This window comes from Neomonachus schauinslandi, chromosome 7 (genome assembly GCF_002201575.2).
Source record: "Neomonachus schauinslandi chromosome 7, ASM220157v2, whole genome shotgun sequence".
Classification (NCBI taxonomy): Eukaryota; Metazoa; Chordata; class Mammalia; order Carnivora; family Phocidae; genus Neomonachus; species Neomonachus schauinslandi.
Window position 1 is genome coordinate 91,205,433 of NC_058409.1, and position 19,250 is coordinate 91,224,682.

The 19,250-nt window shown below is 33.3% G+C and overlaps 1 protein-coding gene across 1 annotated transcript in view; it reads right to left on the reverse strand.

The window, feature by feature from the left end:
• RANBP17 (RAN binding protein 17) overlaps positions 1-19,250 on the reverse strand; it is a 323,969-nt gene that overhangs the window by 266,566 nt on the left and 38,153 nt on the right. The window lies entirely within an intron of this gene.

Below are 19,250 nucleotides of genomic sequence, written 5' to 3' on the forward strand. Positions count from 1 at the left end.
AAATTGGTGAAAACACCAATTTGATTAAGTAATTCATAAAACAGACTCAAGCTTCAAGATACGTATAATTAGTGTAAAAAAAAAAAAAAAGTAACAGAACAAAAAGCCCATGTAGGAAACAGAAGGTATTAAGAAAGTTACCTATATATTTCAGAATCGTTTTATGATTAATATAAAAGTCTATTAATAACATACACTATCCCCTGACGACCCTACTTCCTCTTAAGTGATTTCTCTTCCACACCTCTTCTATCTCAGGATTCCAACATGGAAGTAGGTGTTCTTGATGTTCCTCATTTCCACTTCCAAAACATACTCCCTCTCCATCATAAAAGCACTCAGCTTTATATCTTATATCATCAAACTATACTACCACATACCCCTTCTGGTTGCAATAACCTACTCTCCCTCAGGTTATTTTCCCTTATTTTTTGAAGATGTTAGTTTCAGGCTTGCTGTCACTTTTTCCAATAGTATTTCTATCATAATCAGCAGTAATTTCAATATGTACAAAGATGAATCTTCCAACTCCAACAATCCTTCGTTTTACTGGGAATCTCTAACACATGAACCTATCACTTTCTTTTTTAAACAACTTTACTGAAATATAATTCACATACCATACAATTCACCCACTTAAAGTGTATGACTCGTTTTTTTAAATAAATTCACAGGGTTGTACAACCACCACCATGACCTAATTTTATAACATTTCAATCTTTCCCAAAAGAAATTCCACTCTATACCCCTTAACCCCACCCCCAGCCCTAAGTAACTACTAATCTACTTCATGTCTCTTCAGATTTTTCCCACTCTGGACATTTCATTCGAATAGAATCATTTAACATGTGGTCTTTATAATTGTCTTCTTTCACTTAGCATAATGTGCTTTAGGATCATCCCTACTGGGAGTTTATATTGGTATTTCATTTTTTATAGCCAAAAAACCATTCCATTGTTTGAACTGATGGTTGCCAGAGGGGAGGGGGTTGGAGGATGGGCTAAATGGTTGAAGGGGAGGGGGAAACACAAGCCTCCAGTTATGGAAATGAAAAAGTCATGGGAATAAAAGGCACAGTATAGGGATTATAGTCAATGAACTATAATACCATTGTATGGTCACAGATGGTAACCACACCTGTGGTGAGGATACCATAAGGTATAGAGAAAGTTGAATTATTATGCTGTATACCTGAAACTAATGGAACACTGTGCGTCAACTATACTAAAAAAAATTCCATTGTTGGACATATCAAATTTTATTTATCTATTCATCAGCTGATGGGCATTTGGGTTGTTTCTACATTTTGGCTTTAAAAATAATGCTGCTTCTCAGAAGCAGCCCAAGTGTCTACTGACCAATGAATGGATAAGAAGACATGGGGGATATATATGTGTGTGTGTGTGTGTGTGTGTGTGTATATATATATATATATATATATATATATATATATATATATGGTGGAATATTACTCAGCCATAAAAAAAATGGAATATTGCCATTTGCAATGACATGAATGGAGCTAGAATAGTATTATGCTAAGTGAAATAAGTCAGACAAATACCATGAGTTCACACATATGTGGAATTTAAGAAAAAAACAAATGAGCAAAGGGGGATAAAAAAGAGGCAAACCAAGAAACAGACTCTTAAGTATAGAGAACAAACTGACGGTTACCAGAGGGGTGGTGGGTGAGGGGAGGAGTTAAATAGGTGGTGGGGATTAAGAAGTGCACTTGTGATGAGCACCAGGTGCTGAATGGGGAAGTGTTCAACCACTATATTGTACACCTGAAACTAATATTATACTGTATGTTAACTAACTGGAATTTAAATAAAAACTTAAAAAAATTATACTGCTGTGAATATTTGTGCAGTTTTTATGTGGATATGTTTTAATTTCTCTTGGCTATATCTAGAATTGGAATTACTGAGTCATATGATACCTAGATTTTTAACATTTTGAGGAAGGGCTAAACTGCTTTCCAAAGCAGCTGTACCACTTACATTCCCACCAGCAATATAAAGGTCCAAATCCTTCTCAACACTTGTTATTGTGTCTTTTTTATTATATCCATCCGAGTGAATGTGAAGTGGTTATCTTGTAATTATGACATGTCCTTCCCTGATGACTAATGGTGTTGACCATCCTCACATATGCTTACTGGCCATTTACATATCTTCTTTGGAGAAAAGTCTATTCAAATCCTTTGCTCATTTTTAAGATTTTATTTATTAGAGAGAGAGAGCACAAACAAGCAGGGAGAGGGGCTGAATGGGAAGGAGAAAGTGAGGGAGAGAGAATCTCAAGCAGACCCTGCACTGGGTGTGGAGCCCAACTCGGGGCTCAATCCCACAACCCTGAGATAGGGATGTGAGCCGAAACCAAGAATTGGACACTTAACCAACTGAGCCACCCAGGCACCCCTCCTCTGCTCATTTTTAATTATTTTTTTTTTATTAGTGAGCTCTAAGAGTTCTTTATGTATTGTAGATGCAAGTTCCTTATCAGATATAGAATTTGCAAATATTTCCTCCCACTTTCTGGGTTGTATTTTCACTTTCTTGATAGTATCCTTTGAAGTAGTCTAAGACTTTTAACTGATGTAGTCCAAATTTTGAATTTTTCTTTTGTCATTTTAGCTTTTGGTGCATATCTAAGAAATCACTGCCCAACCAAAACTCATGTTTTCTTCTGAGTTTCATAGTTTTAACTCTTACATTTAGGTCTATGATTCGTCTTGATTTAATTTTTGTGTATGGTGGGAGACAGTGGTTCAACTTCATTCTTTGCATATGGTATCCAACTGTCTCAGCACCATTTGTCAAAAAGACTATCCTTTTGACATTGAATTGTCTTGCCACTCTTGTCAAAGAGCAAATGATTATAAATTGGAGGATTTCCTGGACTCTCAATTCTATTTTACTGATCTAATGTCTATCTTCATGCCAATTCCACAGTCTTGATTACTGTTGCTTTTTAATAAGTTTTGAAATCAGAAGGTGTGAATCTTTAAACTTCATTCTTTTTCAAGCTTATTTCAGGATCAGTGTGTCAATTCCTGCAAAGAAGCCAGCTGGGACTTAAACAGAGATTGTGCAGAATCTGTAGGTCAATTTGGGGAGTACTGTCATCTTACCAATATTAAGTCTTCTGATCCATGACCATAGGTGTCTCCACATGTAGATCTCTAATTTCTTTCAACAATGGTTTACAGTGGTCAGTATCTAAGTATAATGCTTCTTTTTTTAAACTTATACCTAAGTATTTTATTCTTTTTGATGCTATTTAAAATTGAACTGATTTTCAGTTATGATTAATTGGCAATATATAAGCATACTATTGATTTTATTGATCCTGTATCCTGCAACTTTGTTAATCTCTTATTAGTACTAACAGTTTTTTGGGATCTGCCATTTCTTCAGTCTCTTACAAGCTTAATGTCTTCTCTATCCTGCTTAGCTAGCTTCACTTCTTTGCTCAATCCTCAATCGTTAAAATCTCTGTCTTACATACCACTTCAACTCCTCTCTTGCTCTGACATACTCATCTTACAACCGTAATTGTTTAAATCCAATTCCCCAGGTAGTCTTTGCCTATACTCACACAATTTAATATAACTGGAGAAAGATACAACCATGCTGACCAGTCTCACTTTGTATTCACCTTTTCAGTAAGGCCTTCCAGATAACCATCATCAATTCCTTCCCCCCATGTACGCACAAGCCACCAAAAAGTGGAGTCTATTCTTCCAAACCTTTCTAAGTATGGGCTGGATTGTAACTTTTCTGACCAACAGAATACGGTGGAATTGACATCATTCCAGTACTGGGCTTAGCCTTTAAGAGAACTGGCAGTTTCTTTCAGTCTCTTAGGAAAATGTTCACTCTGGGGAAGCCAATCACCATGTAAGAAGACCACATACCCTGAGACTATCATACTATGAGGAGGCCCAAGCTAGCAAGGCACAGAAATGTCCACCGAGAGCCCATTCATTGAACATTTCAGCCCAGATACCAGACTTGTGAGTAAATAATCACTCAGGTGACTTCAGCGCCAGCTGTCATCTGATTACAATGCCTGAAAGATCCCAAATGAGAATCAACCAGCTGAGACTTAACAAATCGCAGAGAACACAGAGAGATGATAATACAATGACTGTTATTTGATAAGCTACTAAGTTTTGGTGAGATAGCGAGAACATAATCTGCCAACATTTCATATCATATATCATATCATATCTCCCCTTCCCTGCTTTTTTTTTAATTTTAGAACTTATCACTTTCTAATATAATATATATTTTACTTATTTATCTTGCTTTGTTACCTGTCTATTCCAATAGAATATCAACTGCATGATAGCAGTTATTTTTTCTGTTTGGTTGTCTATTGCATCTCCAGAGCCTAAAGCAGTGCCTAGCACATAATAAGTTATCAAAGGACATGGGTTACTGGATTAAAAAATCATTACATAGAAAAAGAAAAGATAGCATGAAACAGGCAAGAAAAAGTTAACATTTTATTATCACTTTAAATATTAAAATGTAGAGTCATTACTAAAAGTGAATGTTAATGGTAATTATATTTTTATTGCTTAAATAAAACAAAACCAACCCAAAGCATACTCAACACAAGATGTGATGAAGTCTATCCTCGTTATTTGCAGACAGTCTACGGCCATACCACCCTGAATGCGCCTGATCTCATCTGATCTCGGAAGCTAAGCAGGGTCAGGCCTGGTTAGTACTTGGATGGGAGATTCTCCTACTTGAAAATTTGTCTACTTGGTAAAATTTGTAACTCCAGAAATACTTGTGACCATTCATGCATAGGTGCACAACAAAATAATCTGAGTAGCCCAATGTGTTCCTTTTTTTTGCACTTTGGTGCTTTCTGTTGGTGATTTTACTGTTTAAAATACTCCCCAAGAATAGTAAAGTGCTGCATAGTGCCCCTCCATGAAAAAAGGCTGTTATGTGTCTCATACTGAAAATACATGTGTTAGATAAGCTTCGTCCAGGCATGAGTGTTAGGGATCCTGGCTATGAGTTCAATGTTAATGAATCAATAATATACAGTAAACAAGGTGTCTTTAAACAGAAACACATATAAAACAAGGTTATATGTTCATCAGTCAATGAAAATGTTGTGACAGGAGGCTGCAGGAACTTAACCTATATTCACCCTAGAAACAATAGTTTAACATTTGCTAATTCAGTGTTCACCGCAGCTTTATAGAACATAAATATTGAATAAGAAAATTTGACTCTATTTCTCAGAATCTTACAGAAGTCATTATTAATAGATTATGCTGCAACTGTGCATGGGACATACACATTTTGAGTAATGGATGTGAATCTGAAAAACTACAAGTATAATTTTTGGTGAATGCAGTGTAATAATTCACCTGCCCCATTAATGGAAGTCATTACTTAAAAAATATCATACTGCAAATTTTCTCAAGATGAAAAATATTATTTAAATGTAAATAATAACCTTCTTAAATAATAACCTTCTTTATATGTTTTATCAATTTAGATTTCTAGATACTGGTTTTTCTTAAAGCAAGTTTGACTATTACTAAAAATAATAAACATTTATATGATATTTTCTGTGTACTAGGTACTATTCTAAACATTGTATCTATTACCTATACTTACATTCATTTAATGTCACAAATGTTCCTATTAAAAACTGCAGAGATATGATTCCATACAGGCAATGGAGTTACAAGAGTCTGTTCTCATACCATTAGGAGATACATACCACTACCTCTCAAGATGGATGAAAGGGAATACTCAAACAGCACAGTTGTCAATTAGCTGGACAAACCTTGATGATCCAACAATATCTTATGATCCAAGAATCTCTCAAGTGTTTAACACATTTTAATTCCCAATCCGGAATTTTTCTCTGTCTCCCAAGTTTTGACCACAGATGAGACTGCATCTACCTTTGGGATCAGGTCTAGGGTCTTTTATTCTTCCTTTTATTCCCAAACCACTCACAATAAAACCAAGTATCTGTGACACATGAAATGAGTATGTGTTGAATAGCTGAATTTAAAATAAGAAAACTTATTTTGGGGGTTCATCGCTAATGTAAACACAGAAACATCTGCCTACTAACTCTTGATAAAAACAAGCCTACTTGAAAATAGTCAAAGAATTCACCATGCATGTAATTTTTGTATTTCTCTGTTGAAATATCAATATTAAAAAAAATGGAGGCAGTACAATTTAGCTACCATGAGCATAGGCTTGGTCCAAATCCTGCCTGTACTATTAATAATGCTAGTTACTTAATTTTTCATTTTTCATTCTCTTATTTATAAATATGAGGGTAATAATTTTACCTGGCTCACAGGCTTGTGACAAGCACTAAATAGTACTTTGCATGTAAAGTACTCATAATAATGCTTCTTACAAGTGCTCACTAAATGTTGACTATTACTACTATTATTATAAAATAGCCATCCCCTTTTTAGTTCTTCTATATCAAACCTACGAAAACCAAAACGTACCAATGTTACTTTTATATGTTCATCGTTAAGTTTTACTTTAAAAGCTCCTCATGAAAATTAAGTCACAATATTTAAAAATCTTTAAGTTCTTTTGTCTCTACCAGATACTTGTTGCAATTAGAGCTAATTACCATTAGCCATATATATTTTCTTAATGCTGTTTGTCAAACAAAGCAAAAAACTGTAAAGTGAAAATAAAATTTCCAAATAAAACACACTTAGAAAAGCATGTGCCTTTCTATGTGTCATGTTTTGTTGTAGGGCTATAACTAAATATGTGTATGTATGGGGTAGGGTGAGAAGGGGGAGACCCCATGCCCAAAGGATTGAACCTCACTAGGAGAAAAATGTTTTTTTCAGTGCAGTTGATGAGTATCACTGTCCAATAATAAAAAGATAAAAGATACTAAACATAAGACATGAATTTCTCAAATTTAAATTTTTTATTGTTTAATTCCTTTTATTCTGTGACTCTGAAATTAAGGTTTATACATCAAGAAACACTATGCAAAAATAACATGGGATCAATTGTGAGTATTTTTTTCTCCAATTATGGTAAATTCTGACGGAAGTTTGTTTATTCGGAGGAAAAATAGAATATTTACTCTCCTTGTTTTAGAAAGCACTGACTCCTATCATACAAGAAACAAAAGCAGGCATTTCTTAACCCTTAGAAACTTAACAACCACTGACTGAATAAATTAGGATTAGTGTTAGAAATCAACATTGGAATATAAAGGATTATTAAACTATCAAACATAATTTTCATACTTGACTGAGAAGTAATATGAGAAAATAATATTTCTCATACATATCCTTTCCCTAAACCTCAACAATTTTAGACTGACAATATTCAAAATAATAAATGTTACTTTGGTTATAGAATTTTGTCCACAAAGTTTAAAGAACAATGTAAATCCATAAATCAAAATTACATTTAGAAATTTAAATATCCAATACATAAGTTTCACATCTATAAATTCATTTTGAATCTCATCTTTATAATGAGACTAAATTTCCATTATAATTTTCCATTTTTCTATTTATTCTGAAATGTTCAGGGCACTTGTTTTAGCAGCTGTTCAAGCACAGAACATTTTTTCCTTTAACAAAATAATTATTGCTGTAATAATCTGTAATTATGGTTTATAACTGCAATAATCCCAAAGAAATCAGTCATTACCATAGATCACAAGTAATCGTTAACTACTGTTAATGACCTATTTCTTAGGGATTATTGTTTTTGTAAACCATGACCATATCACCACAAATATGGAAGAGCAAGACAATATAATACAAATGAGATCATAATATAATAATAAACTTATTTTGTAACATTAAAAGCCATTAAGCATCTAAATTAAAGCACACATAACGAGAGCATATAATTTTCTTTGTTCAACACTAACTGAAGTGTTTAGTCTGCACAAAAGAAACTGAATACTGCTACATATGGTGGTATAAAATAGAGCCACATTAGGCACTTTTTGTAATATAAAACAATCATTTTTAAGTAGAACACAGATATCTTTAAAAGGCAGATTCCTTCCCAATGACCAAAAAAAAAAAAAAAAGGAAACAAATGTTAAAAATTTTCTATATATTGGGCATTAGAGACTGAAATGTTATTAAAACTCCATAGTAAATGCAACCATAAAAACTCCTTGAATTTATATTAATCAAGAATCAGGTCTTACTTAATTCATTCAATAGACCTATTTAAATATCAATAAAGGGGCGCTTGGGTGGCTCAGTTGGTTAAGCGACTGCCTTCAGCTCAGGTCATGATCCTGGAGTCCCGGGATCGAGTCCCGCATCGGGCTCCCTGCTCAGCAGGGGGTCTGCTTCTCCCTCTGCCCTCTTGTGCTCTCTGTCTCTCATTCTCTCTCTAATAAATAAATAAAATCTTTTAAAAATAAATAAATAAATAAGTAAATATCAATAAATTATTACATTGAAGTTAATTCCATTTGTGTATCTCAGAACAGCTATACTTCCATTCAGTACCCTTTTGTAGGAAAACAGGTATTATTTTATAACTGAATCTTTTTACGTTTTACATTGCAAAGTAATATTTGATATATAAGAAGCCATGTGTAATGGATATGAAGTGCAATGAAACAAACACCTTTAATCCCCTATCCAACTTAAGAACCAACGCTAGCCCTCCTCAAACATATCCCCTTACCTGCCACCCTAGAGGTAACCATGATCCTGTATTTGGTGCTTACTATTCTCTGAAAATTTTTTTTCATTTTATCACTTATGCATATACTCCTAAATAATATATTTTTAGTCTCATTTGTTTTGGGGCTTTAAGTGTTTCATACTACATACAGTTTCCTGAAAATTGCGTTACTTCACTACCTTTCGTATCTCTGACATTCATCATAAGTATACCTGTACTTCATTCATTTTTATTGTTACAGAATACTGTATTGTATAAGCACATTATATATATGTATATGGGTATTTGAGCTGTTTCCACTTTGTGCCTTTAGGAACAAGTAGACCATGAACATTCAGTCTTTCAGTCTCACAGGACCTGTGGAGAAGAGATTTTCTAGAGGACATTCCTAAGACTGCAAGTGCCAGGCCAGCAGGGATTCAAATGTTCCACTTTGCAAAATAACATCAAACTGACTTCCATCCCATTTCTAATTGATCTACTTTATATTCCTACCACAAGTGTGTAAGAATTCCCTTTGATCTACATTCTCCTATAAGATTTCTTATTTTTGCCAACCTACTGGGAGTAAAATGGTATCTCATGTGCCTTCTGTTTCTAAAATACTCAAGTGTATGGGTTCATTTATAATTATTTTTGCAATTTAGTTTTAGTTTAATTGCAAACTGGTAAGAATGTGGACACTCTGATGCTATATGACTGAAATTTGTTGAGACTTGCTTTATATGCAAATACTTGTTCAACTTTTTAAAACTGACATGCAATTCCCATTATAACATTATATTAGTTTCAAGTGTAAAATATAATGATTTGATATTCGTATATATTAGGAAATGATCACCACATTAAGTCCAGTTAACATTTACCACCTCCCATAGTCACCAACTTTTTTTATGATAAGGTCTTTTAAGATGTATTCCCTCAACAACTTTCAAATATATAATACAGTACTATTAACTATAGTCACCACGCTGTACATTACATCCCCATGACTTATTTATTTTATAAGTGGAAGCTTATACCTTTTGACCACATTCACCCACTTTGCCCACCCCCCACTCCCCTCCTCTGGCAACCACGAATCTGTTCTCTATATTTATGTGTTCAGTTTTTTGTTACGTTTTACTTTCAGATTCTACATATAAGTGAGATCATACGGTATTAGTCTTTCTTTGTCTGACTTACTTCACTTAGCATAATGTCCCAAGGATCCATCTTTGTTGTCACAAATGCCAAGATTTCATTCTTTTTCATGGCTGAATAATATTCCATTTCTCTCTCTCTCTCTCTCTCTCTCTCTCTCTCTCTCTCTCTCACACACACACACACACACACACACACAACTTTCTCCATTCATCCATCAACGGACATTTAGATTGCTCCCATGTCTTGCTATCGTAAATAAAGCTGCAGTGAACATGGGGGTGTAGATATCTTTTCAAGTTAGTGTTTTTGTTTTCTCTGAATAAATAGAGAGAGGCAGAATTGCTGGATATTATGGTAGCACTATCTTTAATTTTATGAGGAACTTCCATACTGTTTTCCATAGTGGCTACATCAATTTACATTCCCACCAACAGTGAATGAGGCTTCCCTTTTCTCTACATCTTTGCCAACACTTGTTTTCTCTTGTCTTTCAGATAAAAGTCATTCTAACAGGTGTGAGGTGCTTTCATTGTGGTTTTGATTTCCATTTCCCTGATGACTAGTGATGTTGAGCACCTTTTGATGCATCTGTAGTTGCTGAGTTGTAGGAGTTCTTTACATATTTTGGATATTAACCTTTCATCAGATATATATGTTTGCAAATATTTTCTCCCATTGGGTAGGTTACCTTTTCATTCTGTTAATGAAAACTTTCAATGAAGAACCTCAGCAAAGATCTATTGGTAGAAAACATTCTGGTTTTGTCTGAAAATGTCTTTTGTTTGTCCTTGTTCTTGAAAGGTACTTTTGCTGACATATAATCATAGGATTGCTGTTATTTTGGCTCAAGTTTTAAAAAATAATATTCTACCATCCTCTGGCTTACATTTTTACTGTTGAGAAGTAAGTTTATCAGTCTATTTTATACTTCTCAAGCTGCTTTGGAGATAATCTGTCTCTGGGACTACACAGTATGCCTAAAAAAAATTTTTTTTTGACTGGTATATGTTGGGGCTTACTGTATCAATGGATTCATGTCTTCCATTAATTCCAAAAAAATTCTCAAATAGATTATCTTCATTATTGCCTCTGTTCCATCTTCTCTATTCTGTTTTCCTGGGATTGATTTGACACCCTGATGTTTCATCCCATCCTTTAACTTCTTTTTTAATATTCTCACTTCCTTGTTTCTCTACATTCTTAAAAATTTCTTCAAACCTAACTGCCAATTTGCTAATTCTTTTCTTAGCTAGGTCTAATTTACTGTTTTACACATCCACTAAATTTTAGATCACAAAAGTTTTTCTTCAATATTAAAAAGTTTTACCTGAGTCTTCTTCAATCTGCCTTAGTCATTTGTCATACCCTTGTTTGCTATTTTGTTACTCTATTTTTCATTTCTTTAAACATTTCATACATAATTATTTTATATTCCCATCCAATTCCAGTATCTTAAGTCCTTGGGAAGGTCTAAGTCAAATAGGTAATTTATTGTTTCTGTTAGTGCTCACTGATGACATCTTGTTTCATTATTCGTGTACTTGTTATTTTTAAAATTATGAGCACTCATTTGGTGATGTGAATCTGCAGGATTCTCAAGGCCCTAAATTATGCTTGCTATTCATCAGAGAAGGCTTTAATTTACTTTTTTGCTGGAAGCCAAGGGGCTCTATCATTTTGGCACCACTTTATCCCCTTTCAAGGGTCCAACTTAATATATAAATCTAAGTTCAGTACACATACCTTGCTACAGGCCTAAGGCCTTGCCACCAATTTAATCACTGCCTTTGAACGCAAAACTGCCTTTTGCCTTTGTTTGCTGCTGGCTAGTCCCATTCTGGTTAAAGTTCATTTTTTTGAGGGAGAAACAGTCAGAAGAGGTGGGGGGGGGGGCTGGTGGACAGAGGAGTGGAGAGTAGCAGAGGGGAGGAGAAGGAACCTCAAAAATTTCATGTACTTATTTCAAGCCCAGCAATGCATTAAAAAGTTTATCCAGGAGCTGACTGTTTTGCATCTGAAAAGCCTTTCAGAGCAACAAGCTGACCACAAAGAAGTGAAAGCTACTACTGATTCTTTACTATTAAAAAGAAGCAAACACTATTGGGATATAAACCAAAAAGAAAAATGTAATTTTACAGGCAGCTGGCCATAACATAATTGAGTTAATGAGGAAAACAAATCTGAAAAGACTATACGGGATGCCATTGAGTCATTAGACAAAAAAAAAAAAAAAAAAACCTTTCAAAAATACTACAACACAGGCTTACAGGGCAACCACATAGCTACAAAAAGATACCTAATGGAAAAGACAAGGAGGGATGAAAATCCAGCCTGTACTCTACACACCAATCTGTGCACTCTACTGTGGTGCATCTGCACTTAAGGTGCACAAAGACACCAAATGTACTACTGAGCTAATAAGAAAGTAAAATAAATCCTCAAAGGCCAAAATGATGTGAGGGCTAAAATCTAGAGACATAAGCATGGAAAAAACTAGAGAACCCGAGTTTCTCCTTGATGGACAAAGGACAAAGCCAGGGCATGTCCAATATGAGGAGCCCAACAAAAGCTGAGACACAGTTACACCCTTACTGAATAAAATGAACTGGAGGGGGAAAAAAACCTGCCCTTGGCAGAGAAAGACAACAGAGAAACTTGTCTGACTTGACTTTAACATTAGGTAGAGAGGAGGAAAAAATCCTCAAGTCAGACCTCACATGGTTTGTGGCCTTAATACAGACATCAGTGTGATATGAAGAACCTTTTTCTAAGGAAATAGGTTCACAAGGTATTGAGTTGGTAGTCCTCCTCCACCTCATTCAGTTAATGGACTAAATATTCCAATTAAAGGACAGGATGGTCAGAATGGGTTTTTTTTAAAAAGAAAGAACTATATACTAAGAGTGAGGTACTTTAAATATGAAGACACAGACAGACTGGAAGTAAATGCATGGATAAGGATATACTTTGTAAACAGAGAGCATAAGAAGGCACTGACTTCAGTAATATCAGGTAAGACTGATTTCAAGATGAAAGATTTTAATAGGAAAGACAAAACAATTATAGATACCTATATGAAGCAAAAATTGACAATTAAAAGTAGCTAAGACAAATCCACAATTCTATTTAGAGATTATAACAGCTCTCCCTATAAATAATAGAAATAGATCAAAACAAAACAAAAATCAGTAAAGACAAAGAATACATGAACAACACTATTAAAACCATCTTGACTTAATTTCTATTTATAAACTGCTATTCCCAAATGGTAAAATACATATTCTTTTCAGGTGTACATGGTATGTTTACCAGGACATACCATATGCTAGGTCATAAAACAAGTCTCAATAAATTTTAAGTTTGAAAACCTATAAGATAATCTTTGAACAATATAGAATTAGAAATCAGCAACAATAAGAAAACTTCTAAGAAAACCCCAAATACTTGGAAATAAAAAACACATGCTTCAAATTCCATAAATTAACAAAGAAATACAGATTAGAAAACATTTTTAACTAAGTGATTATAAAAATATCAAAATTCATGAGATGCAGCTACAACAATACTTAACAATGAAATTCGTAACTTTAAATGTTTCTACTAGAAAAATACAAAAAATCTAAAACTCAAAGATGTGGAATCTCTATCTAAAATTAGGCAGGAAAAAGATGAAATAAAATCAATAGTATAAGGCAGAAAATAATAAAGCTAAAATAACTTATGAAATAAAAAAATGAACAAACAATAAAGAAAATCAATAAAACTAGAAGTTGGTTCTTTGAAAAGATTAACAAAATTGATAAATATCTAATTTGGGTCAATGAGGGGAAAAGAAAAAAAAGGCAACAACTGTCAATGTCCAGAATGAGGAGGGGCACCTGGGTGGCTCAGTCATTAAACGTCTGCCTTCAGCTCAGGTCATGATCCCAGGGTCCTAGGATCCAGCCCCGCCTCCGGCTCTCTGCTCAGCAGGAAGCCTGCTTCTCCCTCTCCCCCTTCCCCCTGCTTGTGTTCCCTCTCTCGCTGTGTCTCTCATTGTCAAATAAATAAAATCTTAAAAAACAAAACAAAAAAAAAGAATGAGGGGTGGGTGGGTAAAATGGGTGAACAGGGTCAAAAGTTAAAAACTTCCAGTCGAAAACTAAGTCATGGGGATAGAATATACAGCATGGTGACTATAGTTAATACTGTATTGCATAGGGGCGCCTGGGTGGCTCAGTTGGTTAAGCGACTGCCTTCGGCTCAGGTCATGATCCTGGAGTCCCTGGATCAAGTCCCGCATCGGGCTCCCTACTCAGCAAGGAACCTGCTTCTCCCTCTGACCCTCCCCCCTCTCATGTGCTCTCTCTCGTTCTCTCTGTCTCAAATAAATAAATACTCTAAAAAAAAAAAAAAAAAATACTGTATTGCATATTTGAAAACTGCTAAGTGGGTAGATATTTTAAAGTTCTCATCACAAGAAGAAAATAATTTTATAACTATGTATGGTGATAGATGTTAACTAGACTTACTGTGGTGAGCATTTTGCAATATATACAAATATCAAATCATTATGTTGGATACCTGAAACTAATAATGTTCTACGTCAAGTATGCTTCAGTTAAAAAAAAAAAAAAAAAAAGAACGAAAGGAACATCATTTCAGATCCTATAGACAGTAAAGGAATAATAACAGAATATTAGAAATAACTTTATTCCAAAAAATTTAAAAATAGGACAAATTTGTTGAAAGATACAAATGACTAAATTTAAGCCCAGGAGAAACAGAAAATTTGAATAGTCCTATATCAATTGAAGAAATCAAATTTGTAATTCTAAACCTTCTAGGCCCACCACTGACTTTGCCGGTGAATTCTATAAAACTTCTAAGAAAGAAATAATACTCATACTCCACAAACTCTTTCAGAAGATAAAGAAAGAAGAGGAATCACTTCCTGACTCATTTTATGAGGCCAGTACTACCCTGTTACCAAAACCAGGCAAAGGCATCACAAGAAAATAAAACTACAGACAAATATCCTTCATGAACATCAATATAAAGTAAAAAATTTTTTTTGCAAACTGAATCTAACCCTATATAAATGAAAACTATATCATAACCAAGTAGGATTTATCCTGAGAATGTAAAGCTAGTTTAACACAGAAAAATCAATCAATGTAATTCACTATATTAGTAAAAAAAGAGAAAAAATAGTTCATTTGAATAGGTGGATAAAAAGCATTAAAACAAAAATGCCGCATTCATTATAAATAGCCGGAAGAATAGAAGGGAATTTCCTCAAATTTATTATGAACATCCTTTAAAAAACCTACAGATAACATCCTACATCAATGGTGAAAGGCTCAATGCTTTATATGTACAAATAGAAACAAGGCCAGACCAGACTATCCACTCTCACCACTTTTATTCAACATTGTACCAAAGGTCCTACCAGTGGAATAAGGCAAGAAAAAGAAATAAAAAGCATGAAGACAAGACATTAAACTGTCTTTATTTGCAGATGACATGTCATATGTAACAATCCAAAAGAATCCACAAAAAAGCTATTAGAATAAGTAAATTTAGCAAAATCATAGGACACAAAGAGAAAAATCAATTCTGGTTTTATAGAGTAGCAGAGAATAATTATAAAATTTACAATACCATCAAAAATATATAGTAATAAATTTAGTGAAACATTTTTAATACCTGTGCACTGAAAGCAATAAAACATTGCAAAGAAAATTAAGGGACAACTATATTAGTGGAACAATATACCATGTCCATGAACTGGAAGACTCAATACTGTTAAGATTGCCCAAATGGATGCACAGATTGAGGCAACCCCAATCAAAATTCTAGTGAGATTTTTTTTTAAAGAAATTAACAAGCTGATGCTAAAATTAATATAGAAAGGCAAAAGACGTGGAACAGACAAAACCATCTTGAGAAACAAGAATGAGATGGGAGTACTTAGATTACCTGATTTCAAGACTTACAAAGTTACAGTAACTACGACAGTATAACACTAACATAAGGAAGGACATATAGATCAATGGTACAGAATAGAGTCCGGTAATAAACCTCAGCCTTTTATAATCAATTGATTTTGACAAAGGTGTTACAATAAATCAACAGGGAAAAAGATATTGTTTCAGCAAATGGTGCTGGAACTACTATATAACTGTATGGGGTGAGGAGGAGGCTTACTGTTAACTCACACTATTCACAAAAATTAACCCTAAGTGGTTCTGACTTAAACATAATAGCTAAAAACTATTAAACTTCTAGAAGAAAACATAGAATATCATCTCTGTGACTTGGGTGGCAGATTTCTTAAATACAAAAAGCACAAGCCAGAAAGAAAAACTTGAAAAGGCAGGTCATCAACATTTAAAACTTTTGCTCTTTGAAAAATAGTTAAGAAGATACACCACAGGCAGGGAGAAAATACTTGCAAAGATATATTGGAAAGAGAGATTATATATAGAATATATAAAACACTCTTAAAATTCCAATAAGAATACGTATAAAAGAACAAACAACCCAATTTAAAATTGGGCAAATATGTGAACAAACATTTCACAAAAGAAGATATATGAATGGGCAAAAACCACACAACCATTATCAGGGAAATGCAAATTAAAACCACAATGAGACACTATTATTAGATACCCAGTAGAATGGCTAAAGTTAAGAAGACAATATCAAATCATGATGCAGATGTGGAGCAAATGAAACTCTCACACATTGCTAATGAGAATGAAAAATGGTACACTTTGTAAAACAGTATAGCAGTATCCTATAATATTAAACATACATTTCTCATATGACCCAGCAATCTTAGGTATTTACCCATGAGAAATAAAAATTTAAGTAGATACAAAGACTTGTCTGCAAATGTTCATAGCACCATAATTCATAATAGCCCCAAAACTGAAAGTGGAATTCAAATGTCCATCACACAGTGACTAGATAAAATATGGTAAAGTCATACTATGGAATACTATGCAGCAATAAAAAGGGACAAAATATTAATATACATGATATATTTGAATGTCAAAAACATTATGCTATGCAAAGTCAAACACAAAAGACTACTTATTGTATGATTCCATTTATAAACAAATCTAAAAGAGACAAACTACAGTGACAAAAACCATGGTTCCTGGGTCAAGAGACAGGGAAAGGGATCAAAGAGCATGAGGAAATTATTTGGAGTGAAGGAAGTGTTCTCTATCTTGAATGTGGTGATAGTTACATGGCTGTGAATAACTTAATTCATCAAACTATATACTAAAAAAAAAAAAAAGATATTTGCAACTCTCTCAGAGACAAGGAGATCATTTTTCTAAAATACAAAGAGCTCTTAAAAAAAAAAAAAAAATCAATGAGAAAAGGACCAACAACCCAATAAAAAGAGCCAAGAAATGAACAGGTCATTACAGAACGAGATGACTAAATAGCTCTTAAATAAATTTAAGCAATGCCTAATTGTACTGATATGAGAATGTTAAATTATACTGAAAAACCATTTTTCACCTACAGAATTGCTAAGAATTCAAAAGGCTGGTAAATTATCCTGTGAAGGCAATATGGAAACACTCCCAAAGAGCTGATGGACAGGTAAACTAACATAATCCTTACCAAGAATAATTTGGCAGTATCTATAAAAGTTTATCCTTTCTCCAACAGTAATTCCACTCTGGAAATTTATCTTATATATATACTTGCAGACACGTAAAAAGACTTATGTCGTTAATCTATATGGAATTAATTTTAATAGCTGATGATGACAACTCAAATGACTTTCAGTGGTGGACGGAATGGTTAAATAAATTATGATACAGTATGATACATTCAAAAAATAAAATATTATGCATCTATAAAAAAATTAGAATTTTCTGTATACTGATTTGAAAATAGCTATAAAATACATTGTTAAATGAAGATAAAAAGGCAGGAACAGAACATTAAGGGTGGTATGCCACATCCAAAGTAAATAAAGGGGGATAAGAATTTATAAGTTCATAATTGTTTGTATATGCATACAGAAACTTTGAAAATATACGCAAAACTAGTAAGAATTGCTACTTAGCGTGAAGAACAAGAGGACAGATCACAGAATTGAAACAGAAGACATTTTAATTTCCTTTTTCTAGATGATGTGCATACATTACCTCTTAAAAAGATTAGGTGAATTAATTCAAATAAAGTTTGGTATGAAAAGTAAGAGAATAGACACATTAAAGTGATATGCAAAGACAGATCACAAACTTGGGGACAATATTTACAATTCAAGTAACTAAAGGATTAATGTCAAAAATACATAAAGAACTCAATCAGTAAAGAGAAAAACTAATAATCCAAATGGTGAGGAGAAAATGAACAAAATGTATATATATATCACTGATAATGACACAATAGTCAACAAACATAAGACAACACTAAACTTCATTAATAATTATGGGAATAAAAACTAAAATACTCATGAGATATATTACCTCAAGAGTAAAAATTCAAGTCTAACATTATGAGCTGTTGGCAAAGACCTAGATCAGGGTGGGTGGGATGTAAAGTAGTAAATCACTCTGTAAACTGCTTTGGCATCATCTACTGAAACTATGTAATAGGTATACATAACAATCTTTACAGCAGCACTCACTTTATTAGCAAAAAAACAGAAAAAACACAAATATCTACTGACAAAAAAATGCATAAATAAATTTGGTATATTCAAACTATAGAGAACAGTGGCAATGCAAATGAAGGGAATATAGCCACAGCATCAACACACACTCTCATAAGTGCAATACTGAAAGAAAAAAAAATAATAAAGCAAGTTGTAGAGGAGTAATTGCATATATATATATATATATATATATATATATATATATATATATATGCAGTAATACTATGAATAATAAAAGGCACCAACTGATAAACACAAAATTCAAGTTTACAAGTATTTTCTGCTGGTAGGAAGGATAGATGTGGACAGAGAACAATGGGAACAACACAGATACCTATACTGACCTATTCTTTAAGCTTGTGTGATGGTGCTGTTATTGCTAGTCACTATGTTTCAATATATGTAAATAACCTTTTGTATGTATTTAATGTTTAATAATTTTCAAAACTCTACTGAAAGAAGAAATCAATCATGAAAAGATTAAAGGCTGCAAAAAATACTGTGCCTCAATTTAATTTATAAATAATGAAATCTTAATAAAACATTTGAAGTAGATAAGGTTAACTACTAAACAATTGTTTTTAAAAAGAGTTTAGATAGGAAATCATTGAGAGTGTGACTCTCATCCTCTACCATTCCCTTTCCAAAACTATCAAAGGAAGAAACATAAAAGAAAAAAAAAAAACCATTCTGGAACTATAATTAAAGTGTCTCCTATTAG